A 14150-nucleotide genomic window follows, 5' to 3' on the forward strand; every position below is an offset into this window, starting at 1 on the left:
GTAAAGCAAGAAGGTTCCCTCACTCCCCCCCCCCCCATCAAACCCTTCCGTCTTTTGAGCTAACCATGGTACTGTGAACTCTAAATCCGAAAATTTAAATACAAGCAAATAATCTTATCCACAACTGAATCTCACTAAAGATGATGTATCCATGATCATCAGAGCTCCTCCTAATTGGGGCCGCATCACAAGACCGTTCACAGACTACAGGTCCATCAGAGCTCCTCGTACAGCATATGGAGCCGCATCTCAAGAACGTTTATAAATACCGTCCCATCAGGGCTCCTGGTAACTGGAGTCGCATCTCATTACCGGCGTGTTAAAACTGCCATCAACACGAGGAGTCATTGCGAGGCCTCACCAGAGCCACGCCTCATTATAACTTGCCTTAGTTCGCACCTCATTAAGCTCCAGACGTCACCATGCAAAAGTTGGTCTTGAAAATAATATGCTCTCAGACCAGCACCCGACATTTTTCTTGGTTTTGCTGAAAGCGTGTCAAAGGAAGGCAGTTTGGCCGTCTTAGTTGTTAACCGACGACATAATCTATTCTATCTATCTATCTATAGCCCGACGCCCTAATCCCGCAAAGGGTGGCCGCAGACAAAACGCCTCCAAGTCGCTCTGTCACCCACCATTTGACTACCCTCCCCCCAAATCACTCCCCCCTCCCTCATATACCTCTCAACTCCATCCCTCCACCTCATCCTCGGTCTACCCCTCACTCTCCCTCCCTCCACCTCACCTACATACACCCTCTTAGTCAGTCTTTCATTCTCCATTCTCTTCACATGTCCAAACCACCTCAGTGTATTTCTCCTAATCTTCTCAACCACATCCACATCCACCCCACAACATTCCTTCACTTCTTCATTCGTCAATCTGTCCCTCCACGTCACTCCACATGCTCCTCTCAAGTAACTCATTTCCACTGCTCTCACTCTTGACTTGTTCCCCTCTTGCAAGGTCCACGCCTCGCTTCCATACGTCAAGGTAAGGATCACAATACTATCATCCAGTGACTTCTTAACTTCCATACTCACCTCCCTATTTCTCATCACTGCATTCAGTGTACCAACAACCTTCCTTCCCTGCTGTACTCTTTCACGCACTTCTTCCCCCAAAGTTCCATCCTTACTCATCACACTACCCAAGTACTTGAATGCACTCACATTCTCCATATCCTCACCATCCAACCTCACTGTACACTCTGTGACTTCATTCCTCTCAAACACCATAACTTTACTTTTGTTTACATTAACTTTCAGATTCCTCCTCCTACACATTGTCCCAAATTCATTCACCAAACCTTGCAACTCCCATTCATCTTCACTCAACAATACTGTATCATCAGCAAACAGCAACACCGGAATCTTCCAAATCTCACCCTCATTCATTAGAGCCACCCCCACATCCACTGCCCTACCTTGCACCTCCTTTACAACCCCATCCATGTATATATTAAACAGCCATGGAGACATCACACAACCCTGTTTCAGTCCCACATTGAGATCAAAGAACTCACTCAGCTCACCATCCACTTGCACCGTAGCCCTAGCTCCTTCGTACATACTCTTCACAGCACTCAACAATTTCCCCTCCACTCCATATATTCTCAATACATACTCCTATGATAAATACAATCCTCAGGCAGTAACAAGAATAAAATACAAAAGACGTGAGCGCTCTACATAATTATCCTGATCGCGTCAGATGCGAGAAAAGGAAAGCAGCCCGACCATCCATGTGAACATTATGACAAGTGACTTAGGATAGACTGCACATATTTTTATTCTAAAATTACTTTCCTATAATAAACGTAGTGGTAGGTGGGGTCGGCCATCATCCACTCAACACTGCAATACTTCTTCACGTGACTCCAAATTTCGTGTAAAATCAAATGGGTCCCGGTACTTCATAAATCATTACTACACTGAGTAGTTACAAAATAAGGATGCGTGGTGGTCTAGTGGGTTAAGGCGCTTCATCTGAATGTTTCACATAAGGGTTCAATTCCCAGGGGTAGTTGATGTTTGTTGCAGATAATACCGCTTAAGAATGATGACTGGTTCCCGCACCGTAAATGTCTACCCTCACTTGCCTAGCCCCTGGCCTATGTGCTCCTGATGGGCCTCAGTAGCCTACTCCTGGACCAATGTCCTCCTGATACGCCTAAGTAACCTAGCCCCGGGCCTATGTGTCCCTGATGGAACAATACTGGGCTGAAGGAAGGATGGATCATGATGGATGGGTAGTCAGAAAGACATATGATTGGATGGATGGATGGGTGGATGGATGGATGAGTTTAATTCTAGTCAGAGGTAGGATTTGCTGCTGGATACCAGCGATTATACCGTTTCACAGGACTATTACATATAAATTCTATGGTCACGCACGACTATATCAGCTTCATCGCATAAATGAATGCTTATACTGATTTGAAGTGATTGTATTATTAAAGAAACTGTGGTGGTAAAAGTATGGTAAAATCCTAACAAAATCGGTCATTTTATCCAAGTATAAGATGATTGCCTGAGCGCTGTGCTGGAGATCAGTACCAGAGCATATCAGAGAACGAAATCTTACCTACATACTAACGGTGATTATTATGTACTCAAGGAACTGTAAAAACATTATCATGATCATCATCCTGTTCTTCTGTCCCACCGAAGAATGAGATGAGGTAGGATTCAGAAAACACTTAACAAGAAATCACAAGGGAGGGAAAACTATCAAGAGCATCAGTAGCACAATGGGCCAGACACTTATTCACACACCATTTACGCTCCTGCAATTCTGTTTTCACCCCGCAGGCCTGAACGTGCTGTCCTTTGCTTGTTTTTGTATTTTTTTTTATAATCACTGTGCTTTACATTAACCTGGCAAGTAAAGTCAATCCGTCCACTGAGAAAAAAACGAGGTGCCAAACCATGCCATAAGCTCCTGCGTACATAATTCATCCACCTGACTTAGATTGTTGCGTCTGTGCAGTCGCATCAGCAGTTCCTGCATTATTTTCACGCCAACAGTCACTTCCCGGTAAGCATCACTGTGACCTTACACACTTGATACTCCCGTACTTCTCTAATTTCATTACACTCAGGCACCATGATTCTTAGAGAAATAACACGTGTGGCGTTAGAAGGAATACTACTAGTGTTGTGCCAACCATGAGAGGATTAATAGTAAAAGTATCAACACAAACTACGATGACTCACTCTTAGCTGAAGATAATCGTCCGACGATGTCTTGACTATCAGAGAGCTAATATCTTCCCTTCTATACAGTCGAATAATCATCAATCGTCTCATTCCTCTCAGTCTCACAGTCACCTGGCAGCATATGCGGCCTCACAGAGTGCATACCACTCTCCCAACGCTCATTAAAGGATAAGCAGTACAGCTTCCCAACAACAATACTTTATATAAACTTTTCCCTGAAAAATTCATCAAGGAATTTATGAAGCGGCGCCGCTGTCACTTGGTAAATGTGGCCAAGTTGGCACGCGTCCTGGTAATGCCTCACGCACAACCAGTGTATTACTGGCACTACTGCTTCCATACCACCAGTTTTATTTTTATTCATTTATTATATACCTAGATTTCAGCGTTTATAATTATTTTCTTATAACTTCCTGGTACACTGCCTGGGTTAGCATTGCAATTTCATTCAGTCCAGGGTGCATTATTAGAGTCTGAGGGTTAATAATGTCTCCTTTAATTAGCTCATCGTCTCGTGAACGAAAGAATAATATACAGAATATGCTGACAACAGACAAATTCATTCAGCAAAGGGTGTGTCACAGAACCTGAGAGTGTTAAAGCGTTGAAAATGGAAGCCTAGGACAACAAATACCCGGTATATTACTACCTCTTACGTCACCACTCGAAAAAAAATGTAGACATAATTTCTAATTATTTTTTTCGTACGCTGCTACCCTCAGTCTTACCAAATCTTTTGTTACTTCTATTCACTTTTAAGAGAATTCGCATTTTCAACGCCAGCACATTCATTATTCAGGCTGTTAAGTCGATTGTCTGCGAGTCTGTTATGTTTCACTCTTGGTTGTCTGCCAGTCTGTGTTATGTTTCACTCTTGATTGTCTGCCAGTCTGTGCTATGTTTCACTCTTGATTGTCTGCCAGTCTGTGTTATGTTTCACTCTTGGTTGTCTGCCAGTCTGTGTTGTTTCACTCTTGTTGTCCGCCAGTCTGTGTTATGTTTTATGTTGTCTGCACGGTCTGTGTTATGTTTCACTCTTGTTGTTTGTCTGTGTTATGTTTCACTCTTGTTGTCTGCCAGTCTGTGCTATGTTTCACTCTTGTTGTCTGCCAGTCTGTGTTATGTTTCACTCTTGGTTGTCTGCCAGTCTGTGTTATGTTTCACTCTTGTTGTCTGCCAGTCTGTGTTATGTTTCACTCTTGGTTGTCTGCCAGTCTGTATTATGTTTCACTCTTGTTGTCTGCCAGTCTGTGTTATGTTTCACTCTTGTCTGCCAGTCTGTGTTGTTTCACTCTTGGTTGTCTGCCATTCTGTGTTATGTTTCACTCTTGGTTGTCTGCCAGTCTGTGTTATGTTTCACTCTTGGTTGTCTGCCAGTCTGTGTTATGTTTCAGTCTCGGTTATCTGCCAGTCTGTGTTATGCTTTACACTTGTTGTCTGCCAGTCTGTGTTGTTTCACTCTTGTTGTCTGCCAGTCTGTGTTATGTTTCACTCTTGGTTGTCTGCCAGTCTGTGTTATGTTTCACTCTTGTTGTCTGCCAGTCTGTGTTATGTTTCACTCTTGTTGTCTGCCAGTCTGTGTTATGTTTCACTCTTGGTTGTCTGCCAGTCTGTGTTGTTTCACTCTTGTTGTCCGCCAGTCTGTGTTATGTTTCACTCTTGGTTGTCTGCCAGTCTGTGTTATGTTTCACTCTTGTTGTCTGCCAGTCTGTGTTATGTTTCACTCTTGTTGTCTGCCAGTCTGTGCTATGTTTCACTCTTGTTGTCTGCCAGTCTGTGTTATGTTTCACTCTTGGTTGTCTGCCAGTCTGTGTTATGTTTCACTCTTGTTGTCTGCCAGTCTGTGTTATGTTTCACTCTTGGTTGTCTGCCAGTCTGTGTTATGTTTCACTCTTGTTGTCTGCCAGTCTGTGTTATGTTTCACTCTTGTCTGCCAGTCTGTGTTGTTTCACTCTTGGTTGTCTGCCATTCTGTGTTATGTTTCACTCTTGGTTGTCTGCCAGTCTGTGTTATGTTTCACTCTTGGTTGTCTGCCAGTCTGTGTTATGTTTCACTCTTGTTGTCTGCCAGTCTGTGTTATGTTTCACTCTTGGTTGTCTGCCAGTCTGTGTTATGTTTCACTCTTGTTTGTTTGCCAGTCTGTGTTATTTTTCACTCTTGTTGTCTGCCAGTCTGTGTTAGTGTGCGTCCACACGTGTGCTCAAACAAGTGCTGGCAGCATGTAAGCAACAGGGTAACGAACACGCTGCAAACATGTTGGGAACAGCAGCGTCCAGATCATGTTGGCAACATCATGATGAAGTCTCAGCTGCCTGGTATGGACACACTTATCCCATCACCTCTGCTGCCAGTGTTCGAAGCTGCACTGAAACAAGTTTGCATACATCTGTCCAAATACTGCTGCAAACATGTTTCCGAACATGTTGCCTGCCGTGTTGCCAACATACTGTATGTTTGAGCACACGTGTGGACGCTCATTAATTCTTGGTTGTCTACTAGTCTGTGTTACGTTTCAGTCTTGGTTATGTACCTGTCTGTTATATTGCTGTCTGTCTGTCTGTCTCTCTTTCTATCTATCTATCAATCTATCTTCAGGTCTGTTATGTGTTTTCCTCGGTTATGTACCTGTCATTTCTCTCTCTCTCTCTCTCTCTCTCTCTCTCTCTCTCTCTCTCTCTCTCTCTCTCTCTCTCAGTACCGTAAGATCTCCGTAGTGTCAGCGTGCATCCCTCTCTCGGGATGGCAGCCGATGTTTGACCCCGGACGGGAAGACTGAACTCGGAAATAATGAACCTGACCGGGGCTGTGACACACGCCACCAACGTTATTTGTCTCACTGATGTATGGTGGCGGTGGTGGTGGTGGTTGTAGTGGTATAGTGGTATTGGTGGTGGTTGTAGTGGTATAGTGGTATTGGTGGTGGTGGGGGTTGTAGTGGTATTGGTGGTGGTGGTGGTTGTAGTGGTATAGTGGTATTGGTGGTGGTGGTGGTTGTAGTGGTATTGGTGGTGGTGGTGGTTGTAGTGGTATAGTGGTATTGGTGGTGGTGGTGGTTGTAGTGGTATAGTGGTATTGGTGGTGGTGGTGGTTGTAGTGGTATTGGTGGTGGTGGTGGTTGTAGTGGTATTGGTGGTGGTGGTGGTTGTAGTGGTATAGTGGTAGTGGTGGTGGTGGTGGTTGTAGTGGTATAGTGGTATTGGTGGTGGTGGTGGTTGTAGTGGTATAGTGGTATTGGTGGTGGTGGTGGTGGTTGTAGTGGTATAGTGGTATTGGTGGTGGTGGTGGTTGTAGTGGTATAGTGGTATTGGTGGTGGTGGTGGTTGTAGTGGTATAGTGGTAGTGGTGGTGGTGGTGGTTGTAGTGGTATAGTGGTATTGGTGGTGGTGGTGGTTGTAGTGGTATAGTGGTAGTGGTGGTTGTGGTGGTTGTAGTGGTATAGTGGTATTGGTGGTGGTGGTGGTTGTAGTGGTATAGTGGTATTGGTGATGGTGGTGGTTGTAGTGGTATAGTGGTATTGGTGGTGGTGGTGGTTGTAGTGGTATAGTGGTAGTGGTGGTGGTGGTGGTGGTTGTAGTGGTATAGTGGTATTGGTGGTGGTGGTGGTTGTAGTGGTATAGTGGTAGTGGTGGTTGTGGTGGTTGTAGTGGTATAGTGGTATTGGTGGTGGTGGTGGTTGTAGTGGTATAGTGGTATTGGTGGTGGTGGTGGTTGTAGTGGTATAGTGATATTGGTGGTGGTGGTGGTTGTAGTGGTATAGTGGTAGTGGTGGTGGTGGTGGTTGTAGTGGTACAGTGGTAGTGGTGGTGGTGGTGGTTGTAGTGGTATAGTGGTATAGTGGTATTGGTGGTGGTGGTGGTTGTAGTGGTATAGTGGTATTGGTGGTGGTGGTTGTAGTGGTATAGTGGTATTGGTGGTGGTGGTGGTTGTAGTGGTATAGTGGTATTGGTGGTGGTGGTTGTAGTGGTATAGTGGTAGTGGTGGTGGTGGTGGTTGTAGTGGTATAGTGGTATTGGTGGTGGTGGTTGTAGTGGTATAGTGGTATTGGTGGTGGTGGTGGTTGTAGTGGTATAGTGGTATTGGTGGTGGTGGTGGTTGTAGTGGTATAGTGGTAGTGGTGGTGGTTGTAGTGGTATAGTGGTATTGGTGGTGGTGGTTGTAGTGGTATAGCGGTATTGGTGGTGGTGGTGGTTGTAGTGGTATAGTGGTATTGGTGGTGGTGGTGGTTGTAGTGGTATAGTGGTAGTGGTGGTGGTGGTGGTGGTGGTGATGGGCAGCGGCGGTGATGGTCAATCGTCTGGGCCGTATTTACGAGATTTCTTAAGCTTATGATGTACATAATACTGCTGGTATATATTTTTATCTTTATTCGTACAGCTGCCCAACTCTTCACTGCCAAACAACAATGAATATCACAGTTTAAAAAATGTGAAGACAATTCTGATACAAGTAAAGATTAGGAATATGTTTTTATCGTGCAGTGAATACAAACCCTGGCCACTACTAAGTCCTAATTACAAACCTCAGTCTTTCACTGATATTTTAGTATGTGTAGTTTTTGTCAAGGTTTACAGAATCACAGAGCTGAGATCCGCTCTACTACATCACCTCTCATTGTAAAATTCTATTACAGTAATGACCTCTTGAAACATGAGATATCATTCCCTGAAAAAAAAAAAAAAAATGCTAAACTGCACATAACAAGTGGAACAAAATGACTAAGTTGTGGGGGACGAGAGGCCACTTAGGCTATCAGCTTCTTACAAATCCCGGCAGGTGGCCAGATAATAGCCGATACTTTGTCATCGTCAATTATTCTGTTCCTTTCTATCTACCTACCTTTACTTCCTTATTTAAATACTTTTGCCTGCAGTAATCTCACCTATTTACCGCCATACAGATAGTTTGACAAAACACACTTGGGAATCTACTGCACGATGGACACAAATACTGCATAAGATAACAGACGTTGATAAGATGCTGTGGAGAGGAAAAGTTTCACCTTGTTACATATTTACAAAGCATCCTGGCCAGTGGTTTTTCTTGTGAGGTGGAGCAAGGATTCCGAAAGCCTGGATGATGTGTGAGTGGATGTGTGGCCATTTCACGTTACAAGCTGTTTTTGTGCTTTCTCTCTTTGTTTCTGGATCCCGTCTAACCCCATTTTTGAATATGAATTAAGGATGGGGATGATGATGATATGATGACGATGATGATGATGAGGATGATGATATGGATGATGAATTTTCCGTAACCATTTATAATTATACAGTCCTTCATTACTTGGCAAAATTATACAACTTATACTACGGTTGATTTTAAATATTTATTAGACTGTTAGTGGAAAAGAGAGAGAAATTGAGGAGATGGAACACTTTGAGGATTTGTTGAATGTACAGTGTGAGAGCAGTGCGAGTATAAATGGTTGGGGAATGGCTGGGAGAAGAAAAGATGAGAGGAGGGAGGAAGAGATCAGTAGGGCAGAAGTAGTTGAAGCATTGAAGATGATCAAGATGGGAAAGGCCCCAGGAATTGATGGAGTGTGTGGTGAAATACTGAAGTATAGGGGTGAGATTGTTGTGGAGTGGATATGGAAGTTGTGATGATTGGCTTGGGAAGAGGGAAGGGTTCCAAAGGACTGGAAATCAGGTATAATTGTTCCCTTATACAAAGGAAAAGGGGAGAGAGAAGGATGTGGTAATCATAGGGGTATCTGCCTTCTTAGTGTGACTGGTAAAATATATGGTAGAATACTCATTGATAGGGTTAGGCATATGACAGAGGAGCTAGATGGAGAAGAACAAGAGGGATTTAGGAAGGGAAAAGGGTGTGTAGATCAGATATTTGTTCTAAGATGTTTAGTGGAGAAGTATCTAGAGAAGAGAAAGAATGCTGCCTTCATGGACTTGGAGAAAGTTTACGACAGAGTAGATAGGCAAGGTATGTGGAAGGTATTAAGAATATATGGAGTGGAGGGGAAGTTGATGAGTGCGTGAAGAGTATGTACGAAGGAGCCAGGGCTACGGTGCAAGTGGATGGTGAGCTGAGTGAGTTCTTTGATCTAAATGTGGAACTGAAACAGGGATATGTGATATCTCCATGGCTGTTTAATATATACATGGATGGGGTTGTAAAGGAGGTGCAGGGTAGGGCAGTGGATATGGGGGTGGCTTTAATGAATGAGGGTGAGATGTGGAAGATTCCAGTGTTGCTGTTTGCTGATACTGTATTGTTGAGTGAAGATGAATGGAGGTTGCAAGGTTTGGTGAATGAATTTAGGACAATGCGTGGGAAGAGGAATCTGAGAGTTAATGAAAACAAGAGTAAAGTTATGGTTTTGAAAGGGATGAAGTCACAGAATGCACAGTGAGGTTGGATGGTGAGGATATGGAGAATGTGAGTGCATTCAAGTACTTGGGTAGTGTGATGAGTAAGGATGGAACTTTGGGGGATGAAGTGCGTGAAAGGGTACAGCTGGGAAGGAAGGTTGTTGGTACACTGAAAGCAGTGATGAGAAATAGGGAGGTGAGTATGGAAGTTAAGAAGTCACTGCATGATAATATTGTGATCCCTACCCTGACGTATGGATGCGAGGCGTGGACCTTGCAAGAGGGAAACAAGTCAAGAGTGAGAGCAGTGGAAATGAGTTACTTGAAAGGAGCATGTGGAGTGACGTGGAGGGACAGGTTGACGAATGAAGAAATGAAGGAACGTTGTGGGGTGGATGTGGATGTGGTTGAGAAAATTAGGTGAAATACACTGAGGTGGTTTGGACATGTGGAGAGAATGGAGAATGAAAGACTGACAAGAGGGTGTATGTAGGTGAAGTGGAGGGAGGGAAAGGGAGGGGTAGACCGAGGATGAGGTGGAGGGATGGAGTTGAGAAGTATATGAGGGAGCGGGGAGTGATTTGGGGGGAGGGCAGTCAAATGGTGGGTGACTGAGCGATTTGGAGGCGTCTTGTCTACGGCCACCCATTGAGGGATTAAGGCGTCGGGCTATAGACAGATAGATAGATAGATGTTCTTTGACCAATAGGTAACATTATATAGCTTATACTTTGTTTTTTTCTAACCATTTATGATTATAGGTTCTTTCACTACTAGATAAAATTTCATAACTTAGACTTACAAATAGGATATAAAAACCCACACTGTGGGTTTTTATATCCTATTTCATGGTCACGATAGTGTGACTCTTCAGCCGTAGACTTACAAAGCTGAATGTAATGAAGTCACGAGGTAAGTACGAATAAATTCCCGGCATAAAAATGTAATGGTGGAAAAAAAAATCACACAATGTTCTTTTCATCTCAGTATAAAAAATTATGCTTTATCTTCTCAATGCTTGGCAGCGAGGGAGGAACTGGGTACCGTAATAAATGAAGAACAAACACTCCAGACACTTTCTTACCTAGGCAATATAATTTTGTTGAACACAAGAAAATTCTCCACTACAATGTTACCAGGCCGGAAAGACCAGCATAAAGTCAGCAAGTAAAGCATCGCCTAAGAAGTTTTAAGGCGAACCAATGGAAGGACTAAGAGGCGAGATGGAGGATCATGGAAGTGGATGGGGTGAGGGAGCAAATGTGGTGGTGATGGAGAGACTGTGATGGAGAAACAAGGTAGTGGATGGGGTGAGGGAGCAAATATGGTAGTGATGGAGAAAGACTGTGATGGAGGAAGTTGACTAAGTGAGGTAGGGAAGTTGTTCAAGGAGCAGGATGGGAAAGATATTGAACAAAAGATTAGAAACAGCAAAAGAAACAATCCAGTATTAGTAAGATACATTTGGCAGGCTCATGAGGATGCATGTTGAAAAGGAAGATTAAATAGTGAACCACCAGTGGCAAGAGGGAATTATCATGCAGCAGTGATGTAAAATACAGTGATCATGTACAGATAGGGTCGGAGTGGGGGGATATACACAGCTTTATTATAAGTGGCCTTATAATTTCTTACTACCTCTTCCTTCGCGATTTATCCTGCACATTACACATTAACCTCATCATATACAAACTATGTCAACATTAGCCCCTTGAATCCGTTGACGTAGGTGTTGTCTCATTCTTGCCGCCACCAGACCACTTTATTCAGTTTGAAGAAGACCTCTCGTACTGATGGGGTTAATGACGGCTGTATCCGCCCCCTCCTATTCTAAAAGCCTCTAATAAGGTGAATGAAATCGCCTGGCGGAATCAAGAATAAAACAGAAATGACATCACTGGACTGAAGGTGGTTACTGATAACAGGCCAAAGGTACAAAATCAGTGGCTAAGGAAGATGTGGCAGGGAACCTCCAATGGCTCTTAGATTACCTCACACATCCTGACCCCTTCTGACCCGGAGCTGCTAATTTCTCCTGACAATTACTGATATAAACTTCATATATTACGTTTGTTCTTTGTCCTCATGCATGTTCCGAAAGAAATGTCACTGAAACTGGTTATTTTTACGTGTCAACTTTTTGTTATTTTTGTCTATCTATCTATCTATTGCCAGACGCCTTAATCCCGTAAATAGGTGGCCACAAACATATCGCCTCCATGCCGCCCTGTCCCCTCACATTTCACTGCCCTGCTCCCAGCTCACACTCCCCTCTCTCTTGTACCTCTCCACTCCATCCCTCCATCTCATCCTTGGCCTCCCCCTCCCTCTCCTCCCCTCCACCTCACTCACATAGACTCTCCTCGTCAGTCTTTCGCTCTCCATCCTCTCCACATGGCCAAACCACCTCAGTGTGTTTCTCCTAACGCGTCCTATCACATCCACATCCACACCACAACGCTCCTTCACTTCCTCAATTGTCAGTCTGTCTCTCCATGTGACTCCACATGCCCTTCTCAAATTTATTGTTATTTCTAACTAATATTATATATATATATATATATATATATATATATATATATATATATATATATATATATATATATATATATATATATATATATAATACTTCGTTTTTTTAGGATGCATTTTTTTTTTTTTTTTTTTACTAAGCCTCTGCTCCTTTCCCCCCCTGACTACCAGGATTTCTTTCAGTTGACCATAATCTTCAGAATTTGTGAGACAGTAAGGAAACGAGAGACCGGTCAGGAGAGTGGGGAGTGAAAGGATGGCAAATGAGGAGGCTGCCTGGAGGACACGGAGACATGGAAAGAGTGGAAGGAAGACGGTGGAGTATCTAAAAAGAAAACGGGAATTAAAAGGAGAGGAATATTATAGAATGGAAAGAGGAAAGACAGATTAGCAAGCGTAAGGTGAATTTTTAAGAGAGAGAGAGAGAGAGAGAGAGAGAGAGAGAGAGAGAATTTAAAGCTGCTGAGACTGAGGTTGTGACTGGCTTTCATCATTCCATATATCTATTCATTTATCTGCATATCTTCCATGACTATGAGGTGTGGTAAGGTACGAGAAAAGAGTGTAGGATAAACTTGTTAAATGCTCGAGATATTTCCACAGTTGAACCAATTCGTCACAATAAACAGGAACAAGATGAATAGGACGTCCTCGGGCTGAAGGGGTGAATGGTGGAAAACGGGAAGAAACAACAAAAAGGGAAATCACAACGTTAAAAAAGCTCATTTGCGAAGACGAGAAAAAAAAGTAAGAATAATGAGAGAAAAAGTAAAATTCTCAAAGGAAGATAAATGGAGTGGAAGTTGTCATGCCACCTTCATCATCATCTTCCTCATCCCTCCCCTCCGCCTTTGCCCAGCCGAGGATGAAATAGAGGTGGACGGGGAAGAAGATTGGAAATAAAAAGATGGTGACTGGAGGAGTAATAAGATAAACGTGGGGATGTTTGAGAGAGAATGATAATCGGATGTAATGCAAGAAGGGAAATACAACTTAAATAGGATAACATAATAGAAAAGAGAAAGAACTGGAGGAAGAAACGGAACACAGTAAATGATGCAACATAAAAACATAATTATTAACTAAGCTCAGAGAAGAATGGGAAGTGAAATAGGAATAACACATCAGAAGTAAATAGAACAGAAATACGAGGAGGAGAGAGGGATTAAAAACTTGCTAAAGATAGGGGTGTGAGAGAGAGAGAATGAATGATAATGGGATGTAACTAACAGGGAAAAAGAGATGGAAAACAAAAGCATATGGGAGAGAGAATAATAATTCAACTGTCAGGAAATAATGAACCGATACTAAAACATATAGGCATATGCTCAAATACAAAATAAATGAATAATTTAGGAGAATGAAGACTTTACACTCCCTCTTCTGTCCTTCTTTCCTTCATTCTTTCCTCTTCCTTCTGCCTGTGGGTGACTCTACACTGAGTGACAAGCCAAATGGTTTCCTGTACACCAGGAAACCATTTACGACGCTGGGTGGTAACCATATAACCAGATTTTGGCGCCTGGTGGTTTAGTGGGTAATTATTGTGCTCCAGTCGGATTGAGCCGGTGAAGGTTTATATCCAAGGGATGGTTGGGGTTTACTGCTCACGTAATGCCACTCAGGGATAAGTGAGGCTGGTCACTCTCATCTTAAATGACAGGATCAACTGCCTAGCCCTGGGCTCCTACACTCCTCATTGGGCAATGTAGGATTGGATGATGGTTGGATGGATGGATGGAAGAACGGAAATAAAAAGATGATGTTGGAATAAAAGAAAATTATATATATAAACATCAAAAATGGAAACTAGTGAAAAGAAAGACGAACAAAACAATACGAATGAAGAAAACGAGGAGGAGGAGAAGGAGGAGGAAAACTCTCAAGACTACAAAGAAGAAAGCTATCAACACAGAAGAAAGTTTTCTAGACATCAGTGACATATGAAATTATCACCAGAGGAGGAAAATAAAAATCACACGATATATCACACGCTGCAATTAAAAACCTCAACCAGTCCTCAGACGATGCCTTCTACCTCAAAAGGCGTGATATGTGAAGCTCAGAGGCA

Source organism: Coenobita brevimanus, chromosome 73, assembly GCF_032717465.1.
Source record: "Coenobita brevimanus isolate Jiangsu-jjx chromosome 73, ASM3271746v2, whole genome shotgun sequence".
NCBI lineage: Eukaryota > Metazoa > Arthropoda > Malacostraca > Decapoda > Coenobitidae > Coenobita > Coenobita brevimanus.